Below are 12,618 nucleotides of genomic sequence, written 5' to 3'. Positions count from 1 at the left end.
TCCACTCCTTTTTAGCATATAAACCCCTGTAATCACAAAGAGAAGTGACTGCAAGAAGTTCAACCTTGATAGACAAGGTGAAATCTTGCCCGAATCTTTTTGTTTGTTTTATGAATTTGTAGATCTATTACGTAATGCATTCTCTAGTATGTATTGAAGTCATATCCACCTATTTTCCTACTTTAAGAGTCTGATTCACATCTGGATCTAGTTAGTTTAATGGATATGTTATTCTTAAAATCAATCAAGAACCAAGCAGACGGCTAAATGGCTTAAAGGGGATCTAGACTCCTTTCATTCAAACATACAAGACTATGAACTAAAAGACCTTGGTCACAAGGCAAGAAAAAGAACTTAATGTGGACTTAACCCATCCACGACAATCCTTTGATAACAAGAAGTCCGAGTAACTTGGGGTACAAGTAATCAACTAAACACACTCTTGTCCCATAAATGCACCTTTTAGAACTAACTCTGTCCTCTTCTTGCAGCACATCAGCAGGCAAGAGCTCGACTACACATCCAAAGTGCCAATCCCTTGGGGAGCTGTGCTGAGAACCGAAGAGCCCTCTCCGAATAAATCTTTGCCCAAACAAATCTCATGAATACTCCATCACGGATCCATGTCTTAGAAGAACAATAGGATAATATATCAAAGGAATGTAAAAAGAGTGATGATGCTAGTGCAAAAGGTAAAAGTTCGCAAGAAAAAATGACACAAGAAGTTCATTTTCTTCAAGAGAGGAAATAAAATCTTTAAACAAATCAATTCTTTTGAAGAGGAAAGGCAACGACTAATCAATTTAAAATTAATAAAGAGATAACCATGACGATGCACATACACATAAAGGGAAAAAAAAAAAAAATACATTTGAATAGATATCTTTGAATTATATGAGTACAAGAGAAAATTGGGATACAAAGAAAGTTATTGTTGATGATGTTTTTGCTTATACGGTCGATGTAGATCTGGTAAACGGCAATAAGGATTGTTGATGAATGTCAAAATATAAATGATTGGCCAAACTTGAAAAAAAAATTCAAGAAAAACTAAATTTCTTTGGAAAATGAAATGCATTTAGAGCATTAGTTTGAACATAAAAAATAATGAAGTTCGTTGGATAAGGTGTTTGGACATGAATAAAATGAGAAAATAAAATCATGAGATACAAAACATGATTTGTAGCATAATCTTTCCAGCACAGACCTGAGATTGATTATAAAGAAATATATTCTCCTACGATTACAGTGATACTAATAGAGAGACTACTTAATGAAATGACACTAATAGAGAAACAACTTAATGAAAATGATATTGACAATGTTGAAAATATGACAAGGAGTAGGATTGTATGATGCTGAGAAAGAATTCTAGCACCTGCTTCAGCTTTAAAAGGAATAAAGAATCCGTAAAAAATACCCATTGAAGTACATGAGGATCCATTGTACTCTAATGACAACCCTCAAATTGGATAGTGAGAAATGGATTGCAAAGATGGAGTTGTACATCCAGTGGTAGAGTCACATGAAGGCCAGGCTAGGCATAGGCCCATCCTCAAATTGAACAGGTATATAAGTTTTGTCTGCAAATGTTAACAATAAAGATAGTTTGTAGTGCTTTGGTAAGTGGAGTATGACTTTTTCTTGGTGCCATGAGTTCGAAATTCCTTGACGCCACCTTGTATTATTTTTTCTTTCCATCCAGTTCATATAAAATAAGGTCTATCCAATTTAGAAGAAGATTTAATTATGTTAAAGGGAAAATCTCATAGTAATAATTTTGAGTTATGAACTTAACTTTTTGTTCAAATCTTCCTTTTTTTTTATTTTTTATTTTTTATTTTTTATTTTATTTTATTTTATTAAAGCTCAAAAACAAGTTTTGTTCTTATGATATAATCATCTCAAAACTAAGTTTTCCTTAAAAAAAAAAATTAACAACAGATAACTCTTGTTTGAAAAGTTTTCCATGCCAACAAAAAAAGAAGAGAAAGAAACTACTTTAAATGTTGTTCTACTTAATTATATTGCTACATTTGGTTTAATTTATTTTATATGCCTTAAAAGGTACCTCCTGAGAGCAATTTATGGCTCCGCCACTGTGTACACCATCTGTCTAGTCATAAAGATTTTAAAAATCAACATGCTGTAGATGCAACAATCACTGACATATAATCAGTGTTTTAAAAGGTTCGCCTTAGGGCGCACCTAGGCGGCCTCTGAGGTTGGATGAGAGGGTTGCCGCCTTTGTTTAGTGGAATAGGCGGAAGGCGTTGTCGGAGCGCGCCGAGGTACACCTTAGGGCGTCCAGGTGTCTCTATTTTCTTTTTCTTCAAAAAAAAAAAAAAAAAAAAGCCTCCCAAACCCAAAACGATGCCGTTTGGGTAAGGTATTAACTCTTCCCTCCTTTATCTCTCTTCCTTCTATTGTGCTCTCTTTGCCTTCTTCATTTTCTTTCTTGCGAGCGACCTTCGACAAAGTACAACTGCCGGCTTCGAGCAGCAGCAGCCGCCACCTTTCGAGTAGCACCGCCATCACCCCACCACAACACCCAGCAACAACACTGCTACTAGCACACCCTCAAATCCTTAATTTTTAAGGTTAGGGTTTCTGAAATTGTGATTTTGATTTTTGTTTTTCTTTAATATAATGTTTGTGTGTGTTCTACTGCTGTGCGTCAACTCTTATAATTACAGTGGTTAAGGTTTTTAACTTTTTTATATAATGCAATGGTTGATGCAGTGAGCCTACTTAAAAATATAACAGTGATGGCGTTACTCATGGTCCACATATTGTTTAGGCATTGAAGAATATGCATTGAATGTTTATTGTTTATTCAAAAATTGATTAATTATATGCATTGAATGTTTATTGTTTAGGCATTGAAAAATATGACTTCTACTAAAAAAAGATTTTGCTTGGTAATGGACAAAAGATTTTGATCCTATCACCAAACACTTCTATTGTGGTTATTGTAATCACATATGCAGGGGTTCAATTTCTATATTCAACCATCACTTGGGTGGCGTAAGTTCGAGAATAATGATTAGTTGTAAAAAAGTCCCACCCAATGTGAAGGCACAATGCTTTGCTAATGTTCAAGAAACTAAAGAAAAAAAAAAAGAAAGCTAGCCATTACTTGTCTCGTGCACGAGTGGAGCCACCCCACAAGGCTAAGGTGGGCTGTAGCCTAGGGAGGTTTTTTTTTTTGTAAGTGTAGTGCTATCTACGTAGTTATTTTTATTTCTCACATATCCTTCTTAGTTTTCAACCTTCGGATTGCATGTAGCCTATGTAGCCCACTCAATTCCAATACAGGTTATTATTTCATGTATATTGAGTAGAGGATAGGTAATAAATAATACTTTTTATGGTAATAATAATAAATTAGTTATATCTTCCCTGCTCCTTCTATCCTATTCGTTAAAGAAAAGGATAATTTATCTTATGCAATTTAGCCTCAGTACTTCTTACTCATGAAAAGAAGAAGAATTTTCTTTTAGTTCACAATTAAATCCCTATCTCCACAATTTCTTATTTTTCGTTGCGATTTTTTCTAATGCATGTAGTCTTTGATACGTTCTTAATTGCTTTATTTACTTATTCTTGATTTATTGAGTAGGTTAATTATTTATATGGTCCTTGAAGTTGTCGGTTAGGGTTATAATTTCAAGAATTGTTTATATTCTATTGTTGTTCTTTTATATTGATTATTATATGATTTTATATAAGAAAAAAAACAAACATATGGTTTTATGGTTCTAATTTTAGCTAGCCCACCCAAGAAAAAAAATCCTGACTCCTTCATTGGTTTCCTGGTGGCGAAGAAGAAAGTGAAAGCGTGGATATGGACTTGAGAACACATTATGTAAGTACTGGTAGTGGAAGTGTGAGTGCCACACCTTCACAACAATCTTGTTCTTTTCTACCACCTAGGTTAAGGGGATCGATTGATATGTATGTTTCACTAAAAGCTCGTCAAGCCACATTGAATACACCTTTCAAAAAAGAGGAAAGAAAATAAGTGTGCTGAGAACTTGTGCGATGGTTCTACACTAGTGTCATTCCATTCAATGCGGCAAACAATGAATATTATGTAAAAGCAACGACAACGGTATCCGATTTTGGTCTTGGTTTTAATGCTCTTACAAGCCATGAATATAGGACTTGGATGCTCAAAAAAGAAGTTGAGGATGTACAAAACATGATGAAATGACATGTAAAGGCTTGGAAGAGATATGGATGCACTATGATGTCGAATGGATGGTCGGATGGCAAAAGTAGGTGTTTAATCAACTTTCTTGTTAATAGCCCGCAAGGTACTTGGTTCTTGAAATTTGTTGATGCATCGGCCTCCATTAAAAATGGAGATTTGTTGTACGGCTATTTGGATGATGTTATTCAAGAAATCAAGGAGGAGAATGTAGTTCAAGTTATATACAATACTTTGAACTACAAGAATTCGGCGGCAAAACTTATGGAAAGGAAAGAAAAGGTGTGGTGGATTCCATGTGCGACTCATTGCATTGATTTGATGCTAAAGGATATTTCTAAGATGACATGGTTTGATGACACACTCACATGTGCTAGATGTATTTTAAAGTATCTATATGGGCATTAATGGGTACTAGCTTTGATGAGAAAAGTACACCAACAATTCGAAAATTCTTTGTCTAGCGATGACTATGTTTTGCCACTTCTTTCCTTATACTTTAAAGCTTACAAAAGCAAAAAGAAAATCTTGTTGCTTTGGTTTCCTCTCAAAGATGGTCAGAAAGTAGATATGCAAAATCCCATGAAACAAAGTTGGCTTAGCATCATGTATTACATGATCGTGAGTTTTGTGGTAGAGTTTCCTTTTGCATTAAGGGTGTTCTTCTGCTTGTTTGTGTCTTGAGATAGGTTGACTCAGAGGAGAGACCCCCTTAGGTTTTATGTATGAGTTTATGGGTGTCGCAAAAGAGAAGATTGCAAACAATCTTAACAAAGTGGAGAAACATTTATGATTATTGGAGAAAGATAGATTGTAGATGGGACGATCAACTTCATCAACCACTACATGCAATGGGCTATTATTTGAATCCACAATTTCGGTATGAGAATAATTTCTTAAATAGTGACGAAGTGCAAAGTGGGGTGTTTGCTTGCATGAATAAGATGCTTGGGAATGGAAAAGAGCGCGAAGATACGGATATCCAATTGGATTCATATGATAAAAGGCTTGGTGAATTTGCAAATCCTATGGCGAACTAGGAAAAAACGAACACCAGGTAGGATTTAATTATTCAGTTGTTAATATATTTTTATCATTAACCTTTAAATTACTTACCTTAAAAACGGCTTAGTGGGAGTACTTTGGGATTAAAATACCCAAGTTAATGAAGCTTGTTATCCGAGTTCTTAGCCTTACTTGTAGTGCGTCGGGATGTGAAAGGAATTGGAGCACATTTCAAATAGTAAGTAAATATATTATTAGTATTTTATACGTTGGAATGTAAAAGGAATTGGAGCACATTTCAAATAGTAAGTAAATATATTATTAGTATTTTATACGTTGGAATGTGAAAGGAATTGGAGCACATTTCAAATCGTAAGTAAACATATATTATTAGTATTTTATGTGTCATTTTTGCTTACGATAATTTCACTTGAACAATAGAATTAATTTTTACATTTATTTGATTTATTTGTAGATTCATGCAAAAATGAGGAATAGGCTTGAACACAAAAGGCTTAATGCTTTACCCTAAGTGAAGTACAATTTGGCTTTGCAAGACAAATCTTAAAAGAAGTAAGATGTGTGATTCCATTATTGTGGAAGAAATTGCCTCCAATGATGAATGGATAATGGATATAGAAGATCTTATTCTTCCTAAAGATCCCAGATGGCTTGAGGATGAGTCATTGTACAATGTCGAGGCCATAAGGAATGTGCCACTCCCGGTTTATGAAGGTGGCCTATACATTCAAGAGCCCCGAGAGCCTTCTCCTCCTCCTCCTCCTTGTGAGCCTACTCCTTCTCTTCACGAGCCTACTTAATCTCGAGGTCCTATTACAAAAGAAAACGGGTTAATGAATAAACATCAAATCTAAGAAATTTGGAGTATGATTCAGAAGATTCGTTTGATGAATTGGTGACATACCCTACAAGTTCATCTAGACTTGGTAATGAAGAGGATGATGTTACCTTTGATTTAGATGAATGATCTCTTTGTTTGTATTACCTTTTGAATGATGAATTTGGATGATATTATCTTTGAATGATGAATTTAGATGATATTATATTTGAATGATAAATTGATAATGGATGTTTCTTTTACAAAGTATTATTTTTATATAATTATATGTATAATATATAAAACATATATATTAAAAAAATTTGATCCCGTGTGACATTGCCTTGGTTATCCATGAAAGGCCTTGCTTATGCCTTCGCCTTTAATACACTGCATATGATCTACATGCTTAATTGTACTTAGGAAGGCTTGCACATTGTGGGAACCTCCAAAGGGAAGTTAATAAGTTGTCTTTCTTATGACTATTAGGGTATGTAGACTAATTGGATGGATGCTAAGTATGGAATAAACATCCCTCATCATGCAAACGGTATTGGAACCCTGTATACTTCAATTGGTATTTTTTGACAAAGTCTTTATTCTTCTTAAAATTGGTATAGGTACTAACATTCTTTTTCAACACCATACGGTCTCGCTTCTTGTCGTATTTTTTGTGCTGCTTGTCTCGTAACAACATAGAGAACCATGGTGAGTTATCGTCTTCTTTAATGGCTTTGTGACATGCTAGTATAAGACCGTTTCCTTCCTCTATTTCTGCACAAGGTGTATGACACACCTCTATGATATCAAAATATTTTCTAGTATTAGACTGGATTGGTTGTTTCGTTTATTGGTGTTCACATAGACATTTAATCAAATAGTGTGCGAGCATAGACCATGAATCACAAACAACCAGGCATGGAGCAATTGCTCATGATTTTCGGCCCACGTTCTTGATTATTTGTACAAGGGAACTTAGTTCCTACTTATTTTTTAGTGCATCAAGTTTGGGGGTATTTTTCTACCAATTTTGGGTTCGGGGTGTGACAAACACAGAGGAGACATTATTCCACACAAATTTCCAGCAATTGTATTGGATTGGTTTTCAGGTGTTTTTTCAAGACGTTAAGGATGCCGTGCTGGATTTGATATACAAAGAAATAATATTGCACCATTGATGATGCCTATTTGGAAAAAAAAAAAAAAAAAGAAGAAGCTAAAGTTGGTACGAGTAAGGTGGTGTTATGGGACTGTGATGAGAAATTTTGCCAACGTGTTCCATGAGATGCTTGAGTATGAATCCACTCTACACTGTGAAGCATTAGCGGCAAGAAAATGGTTCAATTATTGTAGGAGTTCCAACCTACAACGATGATTTCAGAGAGTGATGGTTTTGGTGACTATACCGCATTCCATGGACCCACAATTAATAGACAGAATTCATATTTATCAACCTAACACCATTGTACCAATATTGCAATATAGGAATCAAATTCACCTAAACTACTATAAAAGCCCTAATAATACAAAAAAATTTATGGTAGAGATTCTTCAATCCAGGTATCTGTTTGAAAATATTAGTTTTAGGTTTATTTTATTGTTAGGTAATTTTGGTATTTTACATATTAGGTTTTCTTGGATTTAGGACTCTATAAATATAACTTGTAATTTAGTATGAGAAATAAGTTAGTCAAATTACAGTCCTCAGTTTGTAGCTGTCTTGACAATCTTGTTTATTTGTTTTTCAATTAATTAAATAATATTCCTAGTTTCGTAACTTTGTTCGTTTTTTGTTGTGCGTACTTTGATTTTTCAATTGGATTAACATGTAAAGCAGGAACACCATGGTGTGGTGCATCGTCTCGCATAATAGAGGATAGTCATTCTATGTATAATATTAGGTGCGGGACCTTTCTTTTCTGATTCATCTAGGTTGAAATTTCCGTCAAATTTTTTATTGAGGCCCTCTACACTCTATCATCTCGTGTATTACTAATGAATATTGTACTTCCTTCCAGAAAATCAATGACATTTAAATATAGGATGTGAACATGCAGATATTCTTGGAGTGTGTTTTTTGCTGACCTCCTAATCTAAGATAATCGCTACTCTCTTCCATAATTGTGCCACGTGTCGATTTAACTAACCATTGTTACCTTATTACATCAATCATCAATTGATAGGATATATTTTAAGGAATAAATGGTAGGATTTTTTTTTAGGGAGCTTAATATACAAAGACAAAAACTTTCACTCTATTTCAAGGAACTCTACTAGTTTTTAAACATATCAAGGAGAGACAACATCATAAAAACAACTAAAACCTAGCCTAAAAACATGGAACTAATATTTTAAAATACCAACATACCCCTAAGGCTTTAGGAACCCAGCCTTAACAACAAAATTAATATGTGCCAAAACTCAACTCATCAACAACTATTTTTGCAGAATCAATTTTGAAACATATGCATAATTAGTTTGTATAACTTATTACTAGAATTAGTTCAACCCGTTATCGACTATTTTTGTAGAATCAGTTCAAGTCGTCTTCGACCAATTTTGTAGAATCAGCTTAACCCGTTCTTGACCATTTTTGTAGAATCAGTTTAACTCGTCATCGACTATTTTTGCAGAATCAGTTCAACCTGTTTTCGACCATTTTTGCAAAATCAATTCAACCCGTCCTCCATTATGTTTTGCAGAATCAGTTCATCTTGTCGTCGACCGTTTTTGCAAAATTAGTTCATTCTGTCATTGACCATTTTTGCAGAATCAGTTCAACCCATCTTCGACTATTTTTGCAGAATCAGTCCATCTCGTCGTTGACCATTTTTACAGAATCAGTTCATCCTATTCTCGATCATTTTTGTAGAATTAGTTCAACTTGTACAAGACAATTTTTACAGAATCATTTCATCTCGTCTTCAATTATTTTTTTGTAGAATCAGTTTGAAATGCATGTAGAATCAGTTTTGTAATACTTTTTTTGGTGGGATCATATGTCACCATGCCTATGTGTGGACATTTGTTGTCATCCATTTAAAAACTCACATATACACCAACTACAGTTTTCAAACTTACTTTGCTTAGTATTGTTTTTAATATTAGTGATTTAATAAAGTTGGTTACTTTTTCTATTTTAATTCGACATTGGACAGACTAATACATAAGAAAATAATAACAAAAAACCAATATTATCTTGAAAAGTTAAAAAAAAATAATTTAACCATTTTGATCACAAGTATCAACCACTGAGGAATCAAATTATTAGAAAAGTTTCTTTTAAATTGTGACTATAAAACCACACCATTTATTGGATCTCTCGACAATGCATATTGCCTGAATAGTGACCCAAACAAAGAGAAATTATTCTAAGTTCTAGGCTCATTAACTGACCTGGAGTCCACCAACCATAACTTAACACCTGTTCATTTTTAACACCAACCCACCGCTTAAAGAAGAAAAAAAACATTTTGGGGTTTGCACCCCACTAGTCTCTCTTTCCTCTCATTCTTTGGGAAACTGAAATAACAAAAAGGTTTTTGCATTTACATTATTCAAAATCTATTTGATTTCAGAATTATGCTGTCTTTTTCAAATCATATTTCAATTGGGCATGCATGGCTAGAGAAAAAGAAGCACAAGATACCAAATTCATAATTCAATATGAAGACTGGAGTTTCGGATGGGTGTTCATGAGGCGTGATGTGGTTGTTGGGTCAAGTGGGTGATTTGCGGAGTGGCAGTGGCGAACGTTTGGATGCAGGTGGTGGTGATGTTTTGGTCAGAGATTGCTTGGTTAACGGTTGTCGTTTTGGATGCAGTGGTGATTTTTACCCTTTTTGTTTCCTGGAGAAAAGAGAGAGGAATGAGAGATTGTGGGGGCAAACCCCAATATGTTTTATTTTATAATTGTTAAATGGTGGGTTGTGTGGAAAATGACAATGTCAAGTTATAGGTGGTAGAATTCCAAGTCAGCTAGTGAGCCGGATGAATTGGAACCAATATTTCTTAACATTATATTTGGATGAGGGAAATAAACTTGGAATTTTGATAAAAGTCTGAATTTATAAATTGACATGCACCAATTTCCTTGTTTGGATTCATAAACATAGAAGTTTAGAATTTCCGTGTGGGAAAAAACTTGGAATTTGTGACCTCCAATTCCCAAGTTTAAATTCTATGTAAATATGAGTTATTTCCGAATTTCTATGAGTGAGAATTTAAAAATAACAAATTCCGTTTCAAATTTCATTGTTCTTTTAGATTAATCAAACAAGAAAATTCACAAATCCTAGAAAATAAAATTTCATCATTTTGAAATTCCTTAGTAATTTTCAATTTCTTCATCCAAACAGAGGGTAAAAGTATAAAGAGAATGGAACAATAAATGAAGAGATAAAAGTGTGAAAAAGACTTTTTTACTATAAAGGATAATTTTGTAACTTACACTTTAGAGAAAACAAGGCAATGATGTCATATTTCACATGTATTAATTTTTGTTTCTCTTTGTAATGTTTAAAAGGTGTTGTCTTAATATACAATTAAGTATTAAAAGTATAGTCTATGTGTAATTTTTTTCTTTTTCTTTTTTAATTGTTATTCTTTTCCTTAAAGATTAATTAAATGCATAAAGTAATTATGGTTAGTTAAACAGACACTGACACAATCCTACCAGAGAAATAGTGGTTACCTTGAATTAGGGGAGTGAGAAATGGACTCATATTCTTGAATGTGAAATACAATCAAAATCCAGTTTAATCATTTTTCAGTCAATAATTATTGCCGAAGATATTCATACCAAAAATATAACGGTGGTAGACATACAACCGTTTTTGTAGGTTTAAACTTTAACGGAAAGGGATTCTCTCCGGATCTCTTACATCAAATCTACTAAATTTTCGGATCCCTTCAACCAAATCCACCAATCCGAACCTTTGAAATTTGATCTAACGACTAAAGTTATTATAATTTTTAAAGGAGACTTATGTTTTTAGCCGTTGGACCAACTTTATATATATATATATATATATATATATATATATATATATATATCAAGCCCTTTATGCAAAGGGATTCCTATATTTTTTTCAAAAAATAGTGATTAAGTATGTGGCCTACTCTACATTAAACTTCAACGATCCGAAACATCTATTTTGTAAGTCTCGATTCATATATCATTTTTACAAAAATTCATATCAATCCGAAATCATTTGCCTATTTAATGATCAAGATAAAATTTCATTGTTTCTTATATAACAAAGTATTCGTTAATTATTTTGAACCCAATTAGATGTCTTAAATATTTTCGATTTAGCTAATATTTTATAAGGATGATCTATGAGATGCAACTTAAAAAATAAATAGTTTGGATCGTTAAAGTTAATTGTGATATGAATCCCACAACTAATTCTCATTTAAAAAAAAAAAAAAAACTGAAGATTCCTTCTGAGGCCTATATATATAGAGTTTTTAATTTATATCTCTGTCGCATGAGTAGCACCAGCATCCAACTCAGCGGCCCCACCAAGGGAGACAAATTTATGCTTTTCTTGATGGTGTAGTCATGCTTGCATATGTTACTGTTCCACCAGATCAATGAATTTCCTCAACACTTTGATCAATCATTGGTTTACTTTGTTGTAAGAAGTTTTTCTAATACAAGCAAAATATTAGGAAAAATCAATCAAACTCAAGACTTCAAGTGACAGGTGCAAGGGTGAATGTTGCTTTAAAAGCTTAAGCTACAAAGTGCAATCAACAATAGTATATTACTTCGACATAGTACTTCCACATCTTCCAAGGTAAGTTTAATCTATTTATTTGTTCATTTATTTATTTTTCTCTCAAATTATGGGAGTGAAAGTTTTGAACCATTGTCATATTTGTTTCTCATTATTTTGTAAGAGCTGGATTATTCTAATTCTGATGGTTAAGGTTTTCGTCTTTAATCCATTAAGTCTCAAACTAAAACCTTCTCATTCTCTTACTCTGTGGCAGAGTCAGTATAGGGACAACTTCAAAAACCTTATGAATATTTGTTTGTGTATTGTATTGGACTCTTAGGAACAATTAAGGCAAACTAAATTACAATCTTCTTCTCTTACTTCTTCAATTTTCTTCTAACATATTTGTCTTCACGTTCTCTCTTCTTGTGTGCGTCTCTATTGTGCACACCATGTGCTCGATGAAATACCTTAGTTGTCAAGCTTTATCAGCCTTCAACATAACTCCACAATATCTTTCATCCACCCTCAAAAAGTCTCTACAAAATAATAGTTTTCGACATATCTTGCCATAAGCTACTGACATATGATAGGTGCACATCAACATGGCTCAATAAATTTTTTTGATTAATATTATGATCCTATTATTAAAAATTCTGGTTTCACCACTTGCTCTAACATAAAGTTGTGCCATCGTTTTTAATAAAAAAAAAGAAAAGAATTAAAGGTCATTCCAACCAAGAACTTTTAATAATGTGTCACAGTTGTTTATCACTATAAAGGAAAAGATAAAGGGAATGTGAATAGTCAAGTCAATTGCAATAGTATGCATACAA

This window comes from Pyrus communis, chromosome 13 (assembly GCF_963583255.1).
Source record: "Pyrus communis chromosome 13, drPyrComm1.1, whole genome shotgun sequence".
In the NCBI taxonomy this organism is placed as follows: Eukaryota; Viridiplantae; Streptophyta; class Magnoliopsida; order Rosales; family Rosaceae; genus Pyrus; species Pyrus communis.
Note: the sequence above shows the minus strand (reverse complement) of the source record.